The sequence below is a fragment of the Sardina pilchardus genome, chromosome 17 (genome assembly GCF_963854185.1).
Source record: "Sardina pilchardus chromosome 17, fSarPil1.1, whole genome shotgun sequence".
Taxonomy (NCBI): Eukaryota; Metazoa; Chordata; class Actinopteri; order Clupeiformes; family Clupeidae; genus Sardina; species Sardina pilchardus.
The window spans coordinates 774,433-796,096 of NC_085010.1; the positions used below are offsets into that span (position 1 = coordinate 774,433).

The 21,664-nt window shown below is 42.8% G+C and overlaps 12 non-coding genes across 12 annotated transcripts; all 12 read right to left on the reverse strand.

Moving 5' to 3' along the window:
- Window positions 1-1,093: 1,093 nt before the first annotated feature.
- Window positions 1,094-1,212, reverse strand: LOC134063108 (5S ribosomal RNA). Its single transcript, XR_009935880.1, has one exon. It is a non-coding gene; the product is annotated as a 5S ribosomal RNA (ribosomal RNA).
- Window positions 1,213-2,849: 1,637 nt separating this feature from the next.
- LOC134063109 (5S ribosomal RNA) lies at window positions 2,850-2,968 on the reverse strand. Its single transcript, XR_009935881.1, has one exon. It is a non-coding gene; the product is annotated as a 5S ribosomal RNA (ribosomal RNA).
- Window positions 2,969-4,605: 1,637 nt separating this feature from the next.
- On the reverse strand, window positions 4,606-4,724 carry LOC134063110 (5S ribosomal RNA). The gene has a single exon (XR_009935882.1). It is a non-coding gene; the product is annotated as a 5S ribosomal RNA (ribosomal RNA).
- A 1,640-nt stretch (window positions 4,725-6,364) lies between these two features.
- On the reverse strand, window positions 6,365-6,483 carry LOC134063111 (5S ribosomal RNA). Its single transcript, XR_009935883.1, has one exon. It is a non-coding gene; the product is annotated as a 5S ribosomal RNA (ribosomal RNA).
- A 1,638-nt stretch (window positions 6,484-8,121) lies between these two features.
- Window positions 8,122-8,240, reverse strand: LOC134063112 (5S ribosomal RNA). The gene has a single exon (XR_009935884.1). It is a non-coding gene; the product is annotated as a 5S ribosomal RNA (ribosomal RNA).
- A 1,636-nt stretch (window positions 8,241-9,876) lies between these two features.
- On the reverse strand, window positions 9,877-9,995 carry LOC134063113 (5S ribosomal RNA). Its single transcript, XR_009935885.1, has one exon. It is a non-coding gene; the product is annotated as a 5S ribosomal RNA (ribosomal RNA).
- A 1,638-nt stretch (window positions 9,996-11,633) lies between these two features.
- On the reverse strand, window positions 11,634-11,752 carry LOC134063114 (5S ribosomal RNA). Its single transcript, XR_009935886.1, has one exon. It is a non-coding gene; the product is annotated as a 5S ribosomal RNA (ribosomal RNA).
- A 1,638-nt stretch (window positions 11,753-13,390) lies between these two features.
- LOC134063115 (5S ribosomal RNA) lies at window positions 13,391-13,509 on the reverse strand. The gene has a single exon (XR_009935887.1). It is a non-coding gene; the product is annotated as a 5S ribosomal RNA (ribosomal RNA).
- A 1,640-nt stretch (window positions 13,510-15,149) lies between these two features.
- Window positions 15,150-15,268, reverse strand: LOC134063116 (5S ribosomal RNA). Its single transcript, XR_009935888.1, has one exon. It is a non-coding gene; the product is annotated as a 5S ribosomal RNA (ribosomal RNA).
- Window positions 15,269-16,905: 1,637 nt separating this feature from the next.
- Window positions 16,906-17,024, reverse strand: LOC134063117 (5S ribosomal RNA). The gene has a single exon (XR_009935889.1). It is a non-coding gene; the product is annotated as a 5S ribosomal RNA (ribosomal RNA).
- Window positions 17,025-18,660: 1,636 nt separating this feature from the next.
- LOC134063119 (5S ribosomal RNA) lies at window positions 18,661-18,779 on the reverse strand. Its single transcript, XR_009935891.1, has one exon. It is a non-coding gene; the product is annotated as a 5S ribosomal RNA (ribosomal RNA).
- A 1,637-nt stretch (window positions 18,780-20,416) lies between these two features.
- On the reverse strand, window positions 20,417-20,535 carry LOC134063120 (5S ribosomal RNA). The gene has a single exon (XR_009935892.1). It is a non-coding gene; the product is annotated as a 5S ribosomal RNA (ribosomal RNA).
- Window positions 20,536-21,664: the final 1,129 nt, after the last annotated feature.

Genomic DNA, 21,664 nt, shown 5'->3' on the forward strand with positions numbered 1-21,664 from the left:
AAATAAAAAATCCTTTTTTTAAGCGGAGCGAAAACACAGGGGATGTTTCATTGGAGAGAACAACCCTAATTTACAATTCATGAAATATAAGCTTCGTTTTAGAAACGTAGCCTCTCAATGAAAACAACGTACACATACCGGTAGGGATGCAGACGCTCCGAGTTGGGTCTCTGGCCAGTTAGGATTGCGCCTTCAGGTCATGTGTTGTGAAGAGGGTTGTTTCATGGATCCGCTTTGCTTCAACTTCGCCACGGAGAAAGTAAAAACAACTGCTCCAACTGCAGTTCTCTACTGGTGTGCTAGAGTCACTGGCAGCCAATGATCCATACATGTCCACAAATGTACACTAACGACGGAAAGCGTGGCGCTCCCTCCGGCGACGGAGACGTGAATGAGCGCTTCTCCTTAGCGCACGGTTTATATAGGCCTTATACGTAATAGTAGACACACGTCAATCGAATGCTGCATCTAATACGACAACATAGGCTATGTAGTAGCAACTGCTGTCAAGCAAAACTTCATGAAGCACGCTGATATTAGCTTTTCAAATATCAATTCGCTGTGCGTAAAAACAGGAACTTTGGTCACTCGCTCTACTCGGACATCCTGAAACGAGTAACCTACAGTTGTTCAGGAAAACACCACAATATCTGGGATGTCGACAGCCATGCAGACTGTAGGCTATTATCCATACTCAGGCAGTGTTGAAAAAATGACTTTGCAGCTCTTGGGCGAATGAACACAGCGAGACCGGGAATTGTACAAAACGGTGAAAACTAAAGGGACATAGAAAACAAAGCTGTCACCCCCAAAAAATAAGCTAAACATTCCAGATGAAAACAAGCACTAAAACTCCCCCAATCCGCCAACTGTTGACAGTCAACTCGTGCAATTTTGTTCGACCTGTTGCTGGCTTAGCCTATATTTCCTACCTATGCATTTAGTTATTTATTTATTTATTTATTTATTTATTTTGCTTTCAAACGGAGGAAGCAAATATTCAAAGGGGTTGGAACATCTACGTACTAGGGAGCAGGCACGCACAGACAGACAGCCTGAAAAAAAAAAAGTTGCACTGGCTGATGGAGAGAAAAGCTTACGGCACCTGGTATTCCCAGGCGGTCTCCCATCCAAGTACTAACCAGGCCCGACGCTGCTTAGCTTCCGAGATCGGACGAGATCGGGCGTGTTCAGCGTGGTATGGCCGTAAGCGAAAGCAACCGGCCAAAGTAACCTACTTAAAGCTCCCCAACCCGGGTTGGAGACGCGTGTGTTGTGAAAGGTGAGGTACGCTACAGTATGTGTTCATGAAAACAAGGGCGCATTTTCCGCGTGGAGTTCAACTTTGAAAGTGAAGAATACAACAAATGGCATTTAAAACTTGGTAACATTTCCAATAACTGTTCCTTCTTTATCCTAAAAACGAAGGGTACTGACAGAAGAGTTTGGTTAGGCAAGTGCATATACTTTACTCACAGTTCAACACACATAGGGCAGCTTTATCTCTGATTAAAACGCTCACAGATTTGTTTAGAAGCTAAAGAAATTGTAATGGTGACATAGCATGGCAAAAACCACTTGGTGTACACCATTTGAAACTACCACAAGTAAATTAGAAAACGTCACTGGAGTAAAAAAAAAAAAAAAAGCTCAGCTTTTCAAACAAAGATGATACTCAAAGCTAAGGAGAGAAATCAGTGTCTGGCCATGCATGAGAATATAAAACCACTAAGTATTTGATGGGATATAAAAAATAAAATAAAAAATCCTTTTTTTAAGCGGAGCGAAAACACAGGGGATGTTTCATTGGAGAGAACAACCCTAATTTACAATTCATGAAATATAAGCTTCGTTTTAGAAACGTAGCCTCTCAATGAAAACAACGTACACATACCGGTCGGGATGCAGACGCTCCGAGTTGGGTCTCTGGCCAGTTAGGATTGCGCCTTCAGGTCATGTGTTGTGAAGAGGGTTGTTTCATGGATCCGCTTTGCTTCAACTTCGCCACGGAGAAAGTAAAAACAACTGCTCCAACTGCAGTTCTCTACTGGTGTGCTAGAGTCACTGGCAGCCAATGATCCATACATGTCCACAAATGTACACTAACGACGGAAAGCGTGGCGCTCCCTCCGGCGACGGAGACGTGAATGAGCGCTTCTCCTTAGCGCACGGTTTATATAGGCCTTATACGTAATAGTAGACACACGTCAATCGAATGCTGCATCTAATACGACAACATAGGCTATGTAGTAGCAACTGCTGTCAAGCAAAACTTCATGAAGCACGCTGATATTAGCTTTTCAAATATCAATTCGCTGTGCGTAAAAACAGGAACTTTGGTCACTCGCTCTACTCGGACATCCTGAAACGAGTAACCTACAGTTGTTCAGGAAAACACCACAATATCTGGGATGTCGACAGCCATGCAGACTGTAGGCTATTATCCATACTCAGGCAGTGTTGAAAAAATGACTTTGCAGCTCTTGGGCGAATGAACACAGCGAGACCGGGAATTGTACAAAACGGTGAAAACTAAAGGGACATAGAAAACAAAGCTGTCACCCCCAAAAAATAAGCTAAACATTCCAGATGAAAACAAGCACTAAAACTCCCCCAATCCGCCAACTGTTGACAGTCAACTCGTGCAATTTTGTTCGACCTGTTGCTGGCTTAGCCTATATTTCCTACCTATGCATTTATTTATTTATTTATTTATTTATTTATTTATTTTGCTTTCAAACGGAGGAAGCAAATATTCAAAGGGGTTGGAACATCTACGTACTAGGGAGCAGGCACGCACAGACAGACAGCCTGAAAAAAAAAAAGTTGCACTGGCTGATGGAGAGAAAAGCTTACGGCACCTGGTATTCCCAGGCGGTCTCCCATCCAAGTACTAACCAGGCCCGACGCTGCTTAGCTTCCGAGATCGGACGAGATCGGGCGTGTTCAGCGTGGTATGGCCGTAAGCGAAAGCAACCGGCCAAAGTAACCTACTTAAAGCTCCCCAACCCGGGTTGGAGACGCGTGTGTTGTGAAAGGTGAGGTACGCTACAGTATGTGTTCATGAAAACAAGGGCGCATTTTCCGCGTGGAGTTCAACTTTGAAAGTGAAGAATACAACAAATGGCATTTAAAACTTGGTAACATTTCCAATAACTGTTCCTTCTTTATCCTAAAAACGAAGGGTACTGACAGAAGAGTTTGGTTAGGCAAGTGCATATACTTTACTCACAGTTCAACACACATAGGGCAGCTTTATCTCTGATTAAAACGCTCACAGATTTGTTTAGAAGCTAAAGAAATTGTAATGGTGACATAGCATGGCAAAAACCACTTGGTGTACACCATTTGAAACTACCACAAGTAAATTAGAAAACGTCACTGGAGTAAAAAAAAAAAAAAAAGCTCAGCTTTTCAAACAAAGATGATACTCAAAGCTAAGGAGAGAAATCAGTGTCTGGCCATGCATGAGAATATAAAACCACTAAGTATTTGATGGGATATAAAAAATAAAATAAAAAATCCTTTTTTTAAGCGGAGCGAAAACACAGGGGATGTTTCATTGGAGAGAACAGCCCTAATTTACAATTCATGAAATATAAGCTTCGTTTTAGAAACGTAGCCTCTCAATGAAAACAACGTACACATACCGGTCGGGATGCAGACGCTCCGAGTTGGGTCCCTGGCCAGTTAGGATTGCGCCTTCAGGTCATGTGTTGTGAAGAGGGTTGTTTCATGGATCCGCTTTGCTTCAACTTCGCCACGGAGAAAGTAAAAACAACTGCTCCAACTGCAGTTCTCTACTGGTGTGCTAGAGTCACTGGCAGCCAATGATCCATACATGTCCACAAATGTACACTAACGACGGAAAGCGTGGCGCTCCCTCCGGCGACGGAGACGTGAATGAGCGCTTCTCCTTAGCGCACGGTTTATATAGGCCTTATACGTAATAGTAGACACACGTCAATCGAATGCTGCATCTAATACGACAACATAGGCTATGTAGTAGCAACTGCTGTCAAGCAAAACTTCATGAAGCACGCTGATATTAGCTTTTCAAATATCAATTCGCTGTGCATAAAAACAGGAACTTTGGTCACTCGCTCTACTCGGACATCCTGAAACGAGTAACCTACAGTTGTTCAGGAAAACACCACAATATCTGGGATGTCGACAGCCATGCAGACTGTAGGCTATTATCCATACTCAGGCAGTGTTGAAAAAATGACTTTGCAGCTCTTGGGCGAATGAACACAGCGAGACCGGGAATTGTACAAAACGGTGAAAACTAAAGGGACATAGAAAACAAAGCTGTCACCCCCAAAAAATAAGCTAAACATTCCAGATGAAAACAAGCACTAAAACTCCCCCAATCCGCCAACTGTTGACAGTCAACTCGTGCAATTTTGTTCGACCTGTTGCTGGCTTAGCCTATATTTCCTACCTATGCATTTATTTATTTATTTATTTATTTATTTATTTATTTTGCTTTCAAACGGAGGAAGCAAATATTCAAAGGGGTTGGAACATCTACGTACTAGGGAGCAGGCACGCACAGACAGACAGCCTGAAAAAAAAAAAGTTGCACTGGCTGATGGAGAGAAAAGCTTACGGCACCTGGTATTCCCAGGCGGTCTCCCATCCAAGTACTAACCAGGCCCGACGCTGCTTAGCTTCCGAGATCGGACGAGATCGGGCGTGTTCAGCGTGGTATGGCCGTAAGCGAAAGCAACCGGCCAAAGTAACCTACTTAAAGCTCCCCAACCCGGGTTGGAGACGCGTGTGTTGTGAAAGGTGAGGTACGCTACAGTATGTGTTCATGAAAACAAGGGCGCATTTTCCGCGTGGAGTTCAACTTTGAAAGTGAAGAATACAACAAATGGCATTTAAAACTTGGTAACATTTCCAATAACTGTTCCTTCTTTATCCTAAAAACGAAGGGTACTGACAGAAGAGTTTGGTTAGGCAAGTGCATATACTTTACTCACAGTTCAACACACATAGGGCAGCTTTATCTCTGATTAAAACGCTCACAGATTTGTTTAGAAGCTAAAGAAATTGTAATGGTGACATAGCATGGCAAAAACCACTTGGTGTACACCATTTGAAACTACCACAAGTAAATTAGAAAACGTCACTGGAGTAAAAAAAAAAAAAAAGCTCAGCTTTTCAAACAAAGATGATACTCAAAGCTAAGGAGAGAAATCAGTGTCTGGCCATGCATGAGAATATAAAACCACTAAGTATTTGATGGGATATAAAAAAAAAAAAAAAAAATCCATTTTTTAAGCGGAGCGAAAACACAGGGGATGTTTCATTGGAGAGAACAGCCCTAATTTACAATTCATGAAATATAAGCTTCGTTTTAGAAACGTAGCCTCTCAATGAAAACAACGTACACATACCGGTCGGGATGCAGACGCTCCGAGTTGGGTCTCTGGCCAGTTAGGATTGCGCCTTCAGGTCATGTGTTGTGAAGAGGGTTGTTTCATGGATCCGCTTTGCTTCAACTTCGCCACGGAGAAAGTAAAAACAACTGCTCCAACTGCAGTTCTCTACTGGTGTGCTAGAGTCACTGGCAGCCAATGATCCATACATGTCCACAAATGTACACTAACGACGGAAAGCGTGGCGCTCCCTCCGGCGACGGAGACGTGAATGAGCGCTTCTCCTTAGCGCACGGTTTATATAGGCCTTATACGTAATAGTAGACACACGTCAATCGAATGCTGCATCTAATACGACAACATAGGCTATGTAGTAGCAACTGCTGTCAAGCAAAACTTCATGAAGCACGCTGATATTAGCTTTTCAAATATCAATTCGCTGTGCATAAAAACAGGAACTTTGGTCACTCGCTCTACTCGGACATCCTGAAACGAGTAACCTACAGTTGTTCAGGAAAACACCACAATATCTGGGATGTCGACAGCCATGCAGACTGTAGGCTATTATCCATACTCAGGCAGTGTTGAAAAAATGACTTTGCAGCTCTTGGGCGAATGAACACAGCGAGACCGGGAATTGTACAAAACGGTGAAAACTAAAGGGACATAGAAAACAAAGCTGTCACCCCCAAAAAATAAGCTAAACATTCCAGATGAAAACAAGCACTAAAACTCCCCCAATCCGCCAACTGTTGACAGTCAACTCGTGCAATTTTGTTCGACCTGTTGCTGGCTTAGCCTATATTTCCTACCTATGCATTTAGTTATTTATTTATTTATTTATTTATTTATTTATTTTGCTTTCAAACGGAGGAAGCAAATATTCAAAGGGGTTGGAACATCTACGTACTAGGGAGCAGGCACGCACAGACAGACAGCCTGAAAAAAAAAAAGTTGCACTGGCTGATGGAGAGAAAAGCTTACGGCACCTGGTATTCCCAGGCGGTCTCCCATCCAAGTACTAACCAGGCCCGACGCTGCTTAGCTTCCGAGATCGGACGAGATCGGGCGTGTTCAGCGTGGTATGGCCGTAAGCGAAAGCAACCGGCCAAAGTAACCTACTTAAAGCTCCCCAACCCGGGTTGGAGACGCGTGTGTTGTGAAAGGTGAGGTACGCTACAGTATGTGTTCATGAAAACAAGGGCGCATTTTCCGCGTGGAGTTCAACTTTGAAAGTGAAGAATACAACAAATGGCATTTAAAACTTGGTAACATTTCCAATAACTGTTCCTTCTTTATCCTAAAAACGAAGGGTACTGACAGAAGAGTTTGGTTAGGCAAGTGCATATACTTTACTCACAGTTCAACACACATAGGGCAGCTTTATCTCTGATTAAAACGCTCACAGATTTGTTTAGAAGCTAAAGAAATTGTAATGGTGACATAGCATGGCAAAAACCACTTGGTGTACACCATTTGAAACTACCACAAGTAAATTAGAAAACGTCACTGGAGTAAAAAAAAAAAAAAAAAGCTCAGCTTTTCAAACAAAGATGATACTCAAAGCTAAGGAGAGAAATCAGTGTCTGGCCATGCATGAGAATATAAAACCACTAAGTATTTGATGGGATATAAAAAATAAAATAAAAAATCCTTTTTTTAAGCGGAGCGAAAACACAGGGGATGTTTCATTGGAGAGAACAGCCCTAATTTACAATTCATGAAATATAAGCTTCGTTTTAGAAACGTAGCCTCTCAATGAAAACAACGTACACATACCGGTCGGGATGCAGACGCTCCGAGTTGGGTCTCTGGCCAGTTAGGATTGCGCCTTCAGGTCATGTGTTGTGAAGAGGGTTGTTTCATGGATCCGCTTTGCTTCAACTTCGCCACGGAGAAAGTAAAAACAACTGCTCCAACTGCAGTTCTCTACTGGTGTGCTAGAGTCACTGGCAGCCAATGATCCATACATGTCCACAAATGTACACTAACGACGGAAAGCGTGGCGCTCCCTCCGGCGACGGAGACGTGAATGAGCGCTTCTCCTTAGCGCACGGTTTATATAGGCCTTATACGTAATAGTAGACACACGTCAATCGAATGCTGCATCTAATACGACAACATAGGCTATGTAGTAGCAACTGCTGTCAAGCAAAACTTCATGAAGCACGCTGATATTAGCTTTTCAAATATCAATTCGCTGTGCGTAAAAACAGGAACTTTGGTCACTCGCTCTACTCGGACATCCTGAAACGAGTAACCTACAGTTGTTCAGGAAAACACCACAATATCTGGGATGTCGACAGCCATGCAGACTGTAGGCTATTATCCATACTCAGGCAGTGTTGAAAAAATGACTTTGCAGCTCTTGGGCGAATGAACACAGCGAGACCGGGAATTGTACAAAACGGTGAAAACTAAAGGGACATAGAAAACAAAGCTGTCACCCCCAAAAAATAAGCTAAACATTCCAGATGAAAACAAGCACTAAAACTCCCCCAATCCGCCAACTGTTGACAGTCAACTCGTGCAATTTTGTTCGACCTGTTGCTGGCTTAGCCTATAATTCCTACCTATGCATTTAGTTATTTATTTATTTATTTATTTATTTATTTAGCTTTCAAACGGAGGAAGCAAATATTCAAAGTGGTTGGAACATCTACGTACTAGGGAGCAGGCACGCACAGACAGACAGCCTGAAAAAAAAAAAGTTGCACTGGCTGATGGAGAGAAAAGCTTACGGCACCTGGTATTCCCAGGCGGTCTCCCATCCAAGTACTAACCAGGCCCGACGCTGCTTAGCTTCCGAGATCGGACGAGATCGGGCGTGTTCAGCGTGGTATGGCCGTAAGCGAAAGCAACCGGCCAAAGTAACCTACTTAAAGCTCCCCAACCCGGGTTGGAGACGCGTGTGTTGTGAAAGGTGAGGTACGCTACAGTATGTGTTCATGAAAACAAGGGCGCATTTTCCGCGTGGAGTTCAACTTTGAAAGTGAAGAATACAACAAATGGCATTTAAAACTTGGTAACATTTCCAATAACTGTTCCTTCTTTATCCTAAAAACGAAGGGTACTGACAGAAGAGTTTGGTTAGGCAAGTGCATATACTTTACTCACAGTTCAACACACATAGGGCAGCTTTATCTCTGATTAAAACGCTCACAGATTTGTTTAGAAGCTAAAGAAATTGTAATGGTGACATAGCATGGCAAAAACCACTTGGTGTACACCATTTGAAACTACCACAAGTAAATTAGAAAACGTCACTGGAGTAAAAAAAAAAAAAAAGCTCAGCTTTTCAAACAAAGATGATACTCAAAGCTAAGGAGAGAAATCAGTGTCTGGCCATGCATGAGAATATAAAACCACTAAGTATTTGATGGGATATAAAAAAAAAAAAAAAAAATCCTTTTTTTAAGCGGAGCGAAAACACAGGGGATGTTTCATTGGAGAGAACAGCCCTAATTTACAATTCATGAAATATAAGCTTCGTTTTAGAAACGTAGCCTCTCAATGAAAACAACGTACACATACCGGTCGGGATGCAGACGCTCCGAGTTGGGTCTCTGGCCAGTTAGGATTGCGCCTTCAGGTCATGTGTTGTGAAGAGGGTTGTTTCATGGATCCGCTTTGCTTCAACTTCGCCACGGAGAAAGTAAAAACAACTGCTCCAACTGCAGTTCTCTACTGGTGTGCTAGAGTCACTGGCAGCCAATGATCCATACATGTCCACAAATGTACACTAACGACGGAAAGCGTGGCGCTCCCTCCGGCGACGGAGACGTGAATGAGCGCTTCTCCTTAGCGCACGGTTTATATAGGCCTTATACGTAATAGTAGACACACGTCAATCGAATGCTGCATCTAATACGACAACATAGGCTATGTAGTAGCAACTGCTGTCAAGCAAAACTTCATGAAGCACGCTGATATTAGCTTTTCAAATATCAATTCGCTGTGCATAAAAACAGGAACTTTGGTCACTCGCTCTACTCGGACATCCTGAAACGAGTAACCTACAGTTGTTCAGGAAAACACCACAATATCTGGGATGTCGACAGCCATGCAGACTGTAGGCTATTATCCATACTCAGGCAGTGTTGAAAAAATGACTTTGCAGCTCTTGGGCGAATGAACACAGCGAGACCGGGAATTGTACAAAACGGTGAAAACTAAAGGGACATAGAAAACAAAGCTGTCACCCCCAAAAAATAAGCTAAACATTCCAGATGAAAACAAGCACTAAAACTCCCCCAATCCGCCAACTGTTGACAGTCAACTCGTGCAATTTTGTTCGACCTGTTGCTGGCTTAGCCTATATTTCCTACCTATGCATTTAGTTATTTATTTATTTATTTATTTATTTATTTTGCTTTCAAACGGAGGAAGCAAATATTCAAAGGGGTTGGAACATCTACGTACTAGGGAGCAGGCACGCACAGACAGACAGCCTGAAAAAAAAAAAGTTGCACTGGCTGATGGAGAGAAAAGCTTACGGCACCTGGTATTCCCAGGCGGTCTCCCATCCAAGTACTAACCAGGCCCGACGCTGCTTAGCTTCCGAGATCGGACGAGATCGGGCGTGTTCAGCGTGGTATGGCCGTAAGCGAAAGCAACCGGCCAAAGTAACCTACTTAAAGCTCCCCAACCCGGGTTGGAGACGCGTGTGTTGTGAAAGGTGAGGTACGCTACAGTATGTGTTCATGAAAACAAGGGCGCATTTTCCGCGTGGAGTTCAACTTTGAAAGTGAAGAATACAACAAATGGCATTTAAAACTTGGTAACATTTCCAATAACTGTTCCTTCTTTATCCTAAAAACGAAGGGTACTGACAGAAGAGTTTGGTTAGGCAAGTGCATATACTTTACTCACAGTTCAACACACATAGGGCAGCTTTATCTCTGATTAAAACGCTCACAGATTTGTTTAGAAGCTAAAGAAATTGTAATGGTGACATAGCATGGCAAAAACCACTTGGTGTACACCATTTGAAACTACCACAAGTAAATTAGAAAACGTCACTGGAGTAAAAAAAAAAAAAAAAAGCTCAGCTTTTCAAACAAAGATGATACTCAAAGCTAAGGAGAGAAATCAGTGTCTGGCCATGCATGAGAATATAAAACCACTAAGTATTTGATGGGATATAAAAAATAAAATAAAAAATCCTTTTTTTAAGCGGAGCGAAAACACAGGGGATGTTTCATTGGAGAGAACAGCCCTAATTTACAATTCATGAAATATAAGCTTCGTTTTAGAAACGTAGCCTCTCAATGAAAACAACGTACACATACCGGTCGGGATGCAGACGCTCCGAGTTGGGTCTCTGGCCAGTTAGGATTGCGCCTTCAGGTCATGTGTTGTGAAGAGGGTTGTTTCATGGATCCGCTTTGCTTCAACTTCGCCACGGAGAAAGTAAAAACAACTGCTCCAACTGCAGTTCTCTACTGGTGTGCTAGAGTCACTGGCAGCCAATGATCCATACATGTCCACAAATGTACACTAACGACGGAAAGCGTGGCGCTCCCTCCGGCGACGGAGACGTGAATGAGCGCTTCTCCTTAGCGCACGGTTTATATAGGCCTTATACGTAATAGTAGACACACGTCAATCGAATGCTGCATCTAATACGACAACATAGGCTATGTAGTAGCAACTGCTGTCAAGCAAAACTTCATGAAGCACGCTGATATTAGCTTTTCAAATATCAATTCGCTGTGCGTAAAAACAGGAACTTTGGTCACTCGCTCTACTCGGACATCCTGAAACGAGTAACCTACAGTTGTTCAGGAAAACACCACAATATCTGGGATGTCGACAGCCATGCAGACTGTAGGCTATTATCCATACTCAGGCAGTGTTGAAAAAATGACTTTGCAGCTCTTGGGCGAATGAACACAGCGAGACCGGGAATTGTACAAAACGGTGAAAACTAAAGGGACATAGAAAACAAAGCTGTCACCCCCAAAAAATAAGCTAAACATTCCAGATGAAAACAAGCACTAAAACTCCCCCAATCCGCCAACTGTTGACAGTCAACTCGTGCAATTTTGTTCGACCTGTTGCTGGCTTAGCCTATAATTCCTACCTATGCATTTAGTTATTTATTTATTTATTTATTTATTTATTTAGCTTTCAAACGGAGGAAGCAAATATTCAAAGTGGTTGGAACATCTACGTACTAGGGAGCAGGCACGCACAGACAGACAGCCTGAAAAAAAAAAAGTTGCACTGGCTGATGGAGAGAAAAGCTTACGGCACCTGGTATTCCCAGGCGGTCTCCCATCCAAGTACTAACCAGGCCCGACGCTGCTTAGCTTCCGAGATCGGACGAGATCGGGCGTGTTCAGCGTGGTATGGCCGTAAGCGAAAGCAACCGGCCAAAGTAACCTACTTAAAGCTCCCCAACCCGGGTTGGAGACGCGTGTGTTGTGAAAGGTGAGGTACGCTACAGTATGTGTTCATGAAAACAAGGGCGCATTTTCCGCGTGGAGTTCAACTTTGAAAGTGAAGAATACAACAAATGGCATTTAAAACTTGGTAACATTTCCAATAACTGTTCCTTCTTTATCCTAAAAACGAAGGGTACTGACAGAAGAGTTTGGTTAGGCAAGTGCATATACTTTACTCACAGTTCAACACACATAGGGCAGCTTTATCTCTGATTAAAACGCTCACAGATTTGTTTAGAAGCTAAAGAAATTGTAATGGTGACATAGCATGGCAAAAACCACTTGGTGTACACCATTTGAAACTACCACAAGTAAATTAGAAAACGTCACTGGAGTAAAAAAAAAAAAAAAAAGCTCAGCTTTTCAAACAAAGATGATACTCAAAGCTAAGGAGAGAAATCAGTGTCTGGCCATGCATGAGAATATAAAACCACTAAGTATTTGATGGGATATAAAAAATAAAATAAAAAATCCTTTTTTTAAGCGGAGCGAAAACACAGGGGATGTTTCATTGGAGAGAACAGCCCTAATTTACAATTCATGAAATATAAGCTTCGTTTTAGAAACGTAGCCTCTCAATGAAAACAACGTACACATACCGGTCGGGATGCAGACGCTCCGAGTTGGGTCTCTGGCCAGTTAGGATTGCGCCTTCAGGTCATGTGTTGTGAAGAGGGTTGTTTCATGGATCCGCTTTGCTTCAACTTCGCCACGGAGAAAGTAAAAACAACTGCTCCAACTGCAGTTCTCTACTGGTGTGCTAGAGTCACTGGCAGCCAATGATCCATACATGTCCACAAATGTACACTAACGACGGAAAGCGTGGCGCTCCCTCCGGCGACGGAGACGTGAATGAGCGCTTCTCCTTAGCGCACGGTTTATATAGGCCTTATACGTAATAGTAGACACACGTCAATCGAATGCTGCATCTAATACGACAACATAGGCTATGTAGTAGCAACTGCTGTCAAGCAAAACTTCATGAAGCACGCTGATATTAGCTTTTCAAATATCAATTCGCTGTGCGTAAAAACAGGAACTTTGGTCACTCGCTCTACTCGGACATCCTGAAACGAGTAACCTACAGTTGTTCAGGAAAACACCACAATATCTGGGATGTCGACAGCCATGCAGACTGTAGGCTATTATCCATACTCAGGCAGTGTTGAAAAAATGACTTTGCAGCTCTTGGGCGAATGAACACAGCGAGACCGGGAATTGTACAAAACGGTGAAAACTAAAGGGACATAGAAAACAAAGCTGTCACCCCCAAAAAATAAGCTAAACATTCCAGATGAAAACAAGCACTAAAACTCCCCCAATCCGCCAACTGTTGACAGTCAACTCGTGCAATTTTGTTCGACCTGTTGCTGGCTTAGCCTATAATTCCTACCTATGCATTTAGTTATTTATTTATTTATTTATTTATTTATTTAGCTTTCAAACGGAGGAAGCAAATATTCAAAGTGGTTGGAACATCTACGTACTAGGGAGCAGGCACGCACAGACAGACAGCCTGAAAAAAAAAAAGTTGCACTGGCTGATGGAGAGAAAAGCTTACGGCACCTGGTATTCCCAGGCGGTCTCCCATCCAAGTACTAACCAGGCCCGACGCTGCTTAGCTTCCGAGATCGGACGAGATCGGGCGTGTTCAGCGTGGTATGGCCGTAAGCGAAAGCAACCGGCCAAAGTAACCTACTTAAAGCTCCCCAACCCGGGTTGGAGACGCGTGTGTTGTGAAAGGTGAGGTACGCTACAGTATGTGTTCATGAAAACAAGGGCGCATTTTCCGCGTGGAGTTCAACTTTGAAAGTGAAGAATACAACAAATGGCATTTAAAACTTGGTAACATTTCCAATAACTGTTCCTTCTTTATCCTAAAAACGAAGGGTACTGACAGAAGAGTTTGGTTAGGCAAGTGCATATACTTTACTCACAGTTCAACACACATAGGGCAGCTTTATCTCTGATTAAAACGCTCACAGATTTGTTTAGAAGCTAAAGAAATTGTAATGGTGACATAGCATGGCAAAAACCACTTGGTGTACACCATTTGAAACTACCACAAGTAAATTAGAAAACGTCACTGGAGTAAAAAAAAAAAAAAAGCTCAGCTTTTCAAACAAAGATGATACTCAAAGCTAAGGAGAGAAATCAGTGTCTGGCCATGCATGAGAATATAAAACCACTAAGTATTTGATGGGATATAAAAAAAAAAAAAAAAAATCCTTTTTTTAAGCGGAGCGAAAACACAGGGGATGTTTCATTGGAGAGAACAGCCCTAATTTACAATTCATGAAATATAAGCTTCGTTTTAGAAACGTAGCCTCTCAATGAAAACAACGTACACATACCGGTCGGGATGCAGACGCTCCGAGTTGGGTCTCTGGCCAGTTAGGATTGCGCCTTCAGGTCATGTGTTGTGAAGAGGGTTGTTTCATGGATCCGCTTTGCTTCAACTTCGCCACGGAGAAAGTAAAAACAACTGCTCCAACTGCAGTTCTCTACTGGTGTGCTAGAGTCACTGGCAGCCAATGATCCATACATGTCCACAAATGTACACTAACGACGGAAAGCGTGGCGCTCCCTCCGGCGACGGAGACGTGAATGAGCGCTTCTCCTTAGCGCACGGTTTATATAGGCCTTATACGTAATAGTAGACACACGTCAATCGAATGCTGCATCTAATACGACAACATAGGCTATGTAGTAGCAACTGCTGTCAAGCAAAACTTCATGAAGCACGCTGATATTAGCTTTTCAAATATCAATTCGCTGTGCATAAAAACAGGAACTTTGGTCACTCGCTCTACTCGGACATCCTGAAACGAGTAACCTACAGTTGTTCAGGAAAACACCACAATATCTGGGATGTCGACAGCCATGCAGACTGTAGGCTATTATCCATACTCAGGCAGTGTTGAAAAAATGACTTTGCAGCTCTTGGGCGAATGAACACAGCGAGACCGGGAATTGTACAAAACGGTGAAAACTAAAGGGACATAGAAAACAAAGCTGTCACCCCCAAAAAATAAGCTAAACATTCCAGATGAAAACAAGCACTAAAACTCCCCCAATCCGCCAACTGTTGACAGTCAACTCGTGCAATTTTGTTCGACCTGTTGCTGGCTTAGCCTATATTTCCTACCTATGCATTTAGTTATTTATTTATTTATTTATTTATTTATTTATTTTGCTTTCAAACGGAGGAAGCAAATATTCAAAGGGGTTGGAACATCTACGTACTAGGGAGCAGGCACGCACAGACAGACAGCCTGAAAAAAAAAAAGTTGCACTGGCTGATGGAGAGAAAAGCTTACGGCACCTGGTATTCCCAGGCGGTCTCCCATCCAAGTACTAACCAGGCCCGACGCTGCTTAGCTTCCGAGATCGGACGAGATCGGGCGTGTTCAGCGTGGTATGGCCGTAAGCGAAAGCAACCGGCCAAAGTAACCTACTTAAAGCTCCCCAACCCGGGTTGGAGACGCGTGTGTTGTGAAAGGTGAGGTACGCTACAGTATGTGTTCATGAAAACAAGGGCGCATTTTCCGCGTGGAGTTCAACTTTGAAAGTGAAGAATACAACAAATGGCATTTAAAACTTGGTAACATTTCCAATAACTGTTCCTTCTTTATCCTAAAAACGAAGGGTACTGACAGAAGAGTTTGGTTAGGCAAGTGCATATACTTTACTCACAGTTCAACACACATAGGGCAGCTTTATCTCTGATTAAAACGCTCACAGATTTGTTTAGAAGCTAAAGAAATTGTAATGGTGACATAGCATGGCAAAAACCACTTGGTGTACACCATTTGAAACTACCACAAGTAAATTAGAAAACGTCACTGGAGTAAAAAAAAAAAAAAAAGCTCAGCTTTTCAAACAAAGATGATACTCAAAGCTAAGGAGAGAAATCAGTGTCTGGCCATGCATGAGAATATAAAACCACTAAGTATTTGATGGGATATAAAAAATAAAATAAAAAATCCTTTTTTTAAGCGGAGCGAAAACACAGGGGATGTTTCATTGGAGAGAACAACCCTAATTTACAATTCATGAAATATAAGCTTCGTTTTAGAAACGTAGCCTCTCAATGAAAACAACGTACACATACCGGTCGGGATGCAGACGCTCCGAGTTGGGTCTCTGGCCAGTTAGGATTGCGCCTTCAGGTCATGTGTTGTGAAGAGGGTTGTTTCATGGATCCGCTTTGCTTCAACTTCGCCACGGAGAAAGTAAAAACAACTGCTCCAACTGCAGTTCTCTACTGGTGTGCTAGAGTCACTGGCAGCCAATGATCCATACATGTCCACAAATGTACACTAACGACGGAAAGCGTGGCGCTCCCTCCGGCGACGGAGACGTGAATGAGCGCTTCTCCTTAGCGCACGGTTTATATAGGCCTTATACGTAATAGTAGACACACGTCAATCGAATGCTGCATCTAATACGACAACATAGGCTATGTAGTAGCAACTGCTGTCAAGCAAAACTTCATGAAGCACGCTGATATTAGCTTTTCAAATATCAATTCGCTGTGCATAAAAACAGGAACTTTGGTCACTCGCTCTACTCGGACATCCTGAAACGAGTAACCTACAGTTGTTCAGGAAAACACCACAATATCTGGGATGTCGACAGCCATGCAGACTGTAGGCTATTATCCATACTCAGGCAGTGTTGAAAAAATGACTTTGCAGCTCTTGGGCGAATGAACACAGCGAGACCGGGAATTGTACAAAACGGTGAAAACTAAAGGGACATAGAAAACAAAGCTGTCACCCCCAAAAAATAAGCTAAACATTCCAGATGAAAACAAGCACTAAAACTCCCCCAATCCGCCAACTGTTGACAGTCAACTCGTGCAATTTTGTTCGACCTGTTGCTGGCTTAGCCTATATTTCCTACCTATGCATTTAGTTATTTATTTATTTATTTATTTATTTATTTAGCTTTCAAACGGAGGAAGCAAATATTCAAAGGGGTTGGAACATCTACGTACTAGGGAGCAGGCACGCACAGACAGACAGCCTGAAAAAAAAAAAGTTGCACTGGCTGATGGAGAGAAAAGCTTACGGCACCTGGTATTCCCAGGCGGTCTCCCATCCAAGTACTAACCAGGCCCGACGCTGCTTAGCTTCCGAGATCGGACGAGATCGGGCGTGTTCAGCGTGGTATGGCCGTAAGCGAAAGCAACCGGCCAAAGTAACCTACTTAAAGCTCCCCAACCCGGGTTGGAGACGCGTGTGTTGTGAAAGGTGAGGTACGCTACAGTATGTGTTCATGAAAACAAGGGCGCATTTTCCGCGTGGAGTTCAACTTTGAAAGTGAAGAATACAACAAATGGCATTTAAAACTTGGTAACATTTCCAATAACTGTTCCTTCTTTATCCTAAAAACGAAGGGTACTGACAGAAGAGTTTGGTTAGGCAAGTGCATATACTTTACTCACAGTTCAACACACATAGGGCAGCTTTATCTCTGATTAAAACGCTCACAGATTTGTTTAGAAGCTAAAGAAATTGTAATGGTGACATAGCATGGCAAAAACCACTTGGTGTACACCATTTGAAACTACCACAAGTAAATTAGAAAACGTCACTGGAGTAAAAAAAAAAAAAAAGCTCAGCTTTTCAAACAAAGATGATACTCAAAGCTAAGGAGAGAAATCAGTGTCTGGCCATGCATGAGAATATAAAACCACTAAGTATTTGATGGGATATAAAAAATAAAATAAAAAATCCTTTTTTTAAGCGGAGCGAAAACACAGGGGATGTTTCATTGGAGAGAACAACCCTAATTTACAATTCATGAAATATAAGCTTCGTTTTAGAAACGTAGCCTCTCAATGAAAACAACGTACACATACCGGTCGGGATGCAGACGCTCCGAGTTGGGTCTCTGGCCAGTTAGGATTGCGCCTTCAGGTCATGTGTTGTGAAGAGGGTTGTTTCATGGATCCGCTTTGCTTCAACTTCGCCACGGAGAAAGTAAAAACAACTGCTCCAACTGCAGTTCTCTACTGGTGTGCTAGAGTCACTGGCAGCCAATGATCCATACATGTCCACAAATGTACACTAACGACGGAAAGCGTGGCGCTCCCTCCGGCGACGGAGACGTGAATGAGCGCTTCTCCTTAGCGCACGGTTTATATAGGCCTTATACGTAATAGTAGACACACGTCAATCGAATGCTGCATCTAATACGACAACATAGGCTATGTAGTAGCAACTGCTGTCAAGCAAAACTTCATGAAGCACGCTGATATTAGCTTTTCAAATATCAATTCGCTGTGCATAAAAACAGGAACTTTGGTCACTCGCTCTACTCGGACATCCTGAAACGAGTAACCTACAGTTGTTCAGGAAAACACCACAATATCTGGGATGTCGACAGCCATGCAGACTGTAGGCTATTATCCATACTCAGGCAGTGTTGAAAAAATGACTTTGCAGCTCTTGGGCGAATGAACACAGCGAGACCGGGAATTGTACAAAACGGTGAAAACTAAAGGGACATAGAAAACAAAGCTGTCACCCCCAAAAAATAAGCTAAACATTCCAGATGAAAACAAGCACTAAAACTCCCCCAATCCGCCAACTGTTGACAGTCAACTCGTGCAATTTTGTTCGACCTGTTGCTGGCTTAGCCTATATTTCCTACCTATGCATTTAGTTATTTATTTATTTATTTATTTATTTATTTTGCTTTCAAACGGAGGAAGCAAATATTCAAAGGGGTTGGAACATCTACGTACTAGGGAGCAGGCACGCACAGACAGACAGCCTGAAAAAAAAAAAGTTGCACTGGCTGATGGAGAGAAAAGCTTACGGCACCTGGTATTCCCAGGCGGTCTCCCATCCAAGTACTAACCAGGCCCGACGCTGCTTAGCTTCCGAGATCGGACGAGATCGGGCGTGTTCAGCGTGGTATGGCCGTAAGCGAAAGCAACCGGCCAAAGTAACCTACTTAAAGCTCCCCAACCCGGGTTGGAGACGCGTGTGTTGTGAAAGGTGAGGTACGCTACAGTATGTGTTCATGAAAACAAGGGCGCATTTTCCGCGTGGAGTTCAACTTTGAAAGTGAAGAATACAACAAATGGCATTTAAAACTTGGTAACATTTCCAATAACTGTTCCTTCTTTATCCTAAAAACGAAGGGTACTGACAGAAGAGTTTGGTTAGGCAAGTGCATATACTTTACTCACAGTTCAACACACATAGGGCAGCTTTATCTCTGATTAAAACGCTCACAGATTTGTTTAGAAGCTAAAGAAATTGTAATGGTGACATAGCATGGCAAAAACCACTTGGTGTACACCATTTGAAACTACCACAAGTAAATTAGAAAACGTCACTGGAGTAAAAAAAAAAAAAAAAGCTCAGCTTTTCAAACAAAGATGATACTCAAAGCTAAGGAGAGAAATCAGTGTCTGGCCATGCATGAGAATATAAAACCACTAAGTATTTGATGGGATATAAAAAATAAAATAAAAAATCCTTTTTTTAAGCGGAGCGAAAACACAGGGGATGTTTCATTGGAGAGAACAACCCTAATTTACAATTCATGAAATATAAGCTTCGTTTTAGAAACGTAGCCTCTCAATGAAAACAACGTACACATACCGGTCGGGATGCAGACGCTCCGAGTTGGGTCTCTGGCCAGTTAGGATTGCGCCTTCAGGTCATGTGTTGTGAAGAGGGTTGTTTCATGGATCCGCTTTGCTTCAACTTCGCCACGGAGAAAGTAAAAACAACTGCTCCAACTGCAGTTCTCTACTGGTGTGCTAGAGTCACTGGCAGCCAATGATCCATACATGTCCACAAATGTACACTAACGACGGAAAGCGTGGCGCTCCCTCCGGCGACGGAGACGTGAATGAGCGCTTCTCCTTAGCGCACGGTTTATATAGGCCTTATACGTAATAGTAGACACACGTCAATCGAATGCTGCATCTAATACGACAACATAGGCTATGTAGTAGCAACTGCTGTCAAGCAAAACTTCATGAAGCACGCTGATATTAGCTTTTCAAATATCAATTCGCTGTGCATAAAAACAGGAACTTTGGTCACTCGCTCTACTCGGACATCCTGAAACGAGTAACCTACAGTTGTTCAGGAAAACACCACAATATCTGGGATGTCGACAGCCATGCAGACTGTAGGCTATTATCCATACTCAGGCAGTGTTGAAAAAATGACTTTGCAGCTCTTGGGCGAATGAACACAGCGAGACCGGGAATTGTACAAAACGGTGAAAACTAAAGGGACATAGAAAACAAAGCTGTCACCCCCAAAAAATAAGCTAAACATTCCAGATGAAAACAAGCACTAAAACTCCCCCAATCCGCCAACTGTTGACAGTCAACTCGTGCAATTTTGTTCGACCTGTTGCTGGCTTAGCCTATATTTCCTACCTATGCATTTAGTTATTTATTTATTTATTTATTTATTTATTTAGCTTTCAAACGGAGGAAGCAAATATTCAAAGGGGTTGGAACATCTACGTACTAGGGAGCAGGCACGCACAGACAGACAGCCTGAAAAAAAAAAAGTTGCACTGGCTGATGGAGAGAAAAGCTTACGGCACCTGGTATTCCCAGGCGGTCTCCCATCCAAGTACTAACCAGGCCCGACGCTGCTTAGCTTCCGAGATCGGACGAGATCGGGCGTGTTCAGCGTGGTATGGCCGTAAGCGAAAGCAACCGGCCAAAGTAACCTACTTAAAGCTCCCCAACCCGGGTTGGAGACGCGTGTGTTGTGAAAGGTGAGGTACGCTACAGTATGTGTTCATGAAAACAAGGGCGCATTTTCCGCGTGGAGTTCAACTTTGAAAGTGAAGAATACAACAAATGGCATTTAAAACTTGGTAACATTTCCAATAACTGTTCCTTCTTTATCCTAAAAACGAAGGGTACTGACAGAAGAGTTTGGTTAGGCAAGTGCATATACTTTACTCACAGTTCAACACACATAGGGCAGCTTTATCTCTGATTAAAACGCTCACAGATTTGTTTAGAAGCTAAAGAAATTGTAATGGTGACATAGCATGGCAAAAACCACTTGGTGTACACCATTTGAAACTACCACAAGTAAATTAGAAAACGTCACTGGAGTAAAAAAAAAAAAAAAGCTCAGCTTTTCAAACAAAGATGATACTCAAAGCTAAGGAGAGAAATCAGTGTCTGGCCATGCATGAGAATATAAAACCACTAAGTATTTGATGGGATATAAAAAATAAAATAAAAAATCCTTTTTTTAAGCGGAGCGAAAACACAGGGGATGTTTCATTGGAGAGAACAACCCTAATTTACAATTCATGAAATATAAGCTTCGTTTTAGAAACGTAGCCTCTCAATGAAAACAACGTACACATACCGGTCGGGATGCAGACGCTCCGAGTTGGGTCTCTGGCCAGTTAGGATTGCGCCTTCAGGTCATGTGTTGTGAAGAGGGTTGTTTCATGGATCCGCTTTGCTTCAACTTCGCCACGGAGAAAGTAAAAACAACTGCTCCAACTGCAGTTCTCTACTGGTGTGCTAGAGTCACTGGCAGCCAATGATCCATACATGTCCACAAATGTACACTAACGACGGAAAGCGTGGCGCTCCCTCCGGCGACGGAGACGTGAATGAGCGCTTCTCCTTAGCGCACGGTTTATATAGGCCTTATACGTAATAGTAGACACACGTCAATCGAATGCTGCATCTAATACGACAACATAGGCTATGTAGTAGCAACTGCTGTCAAGCAAAACTTCATGAAGCACGCTGATATTAGCTTTTCAAATATCAATTCGCTGTGCGTAAAAACAGGAACTTTGGTC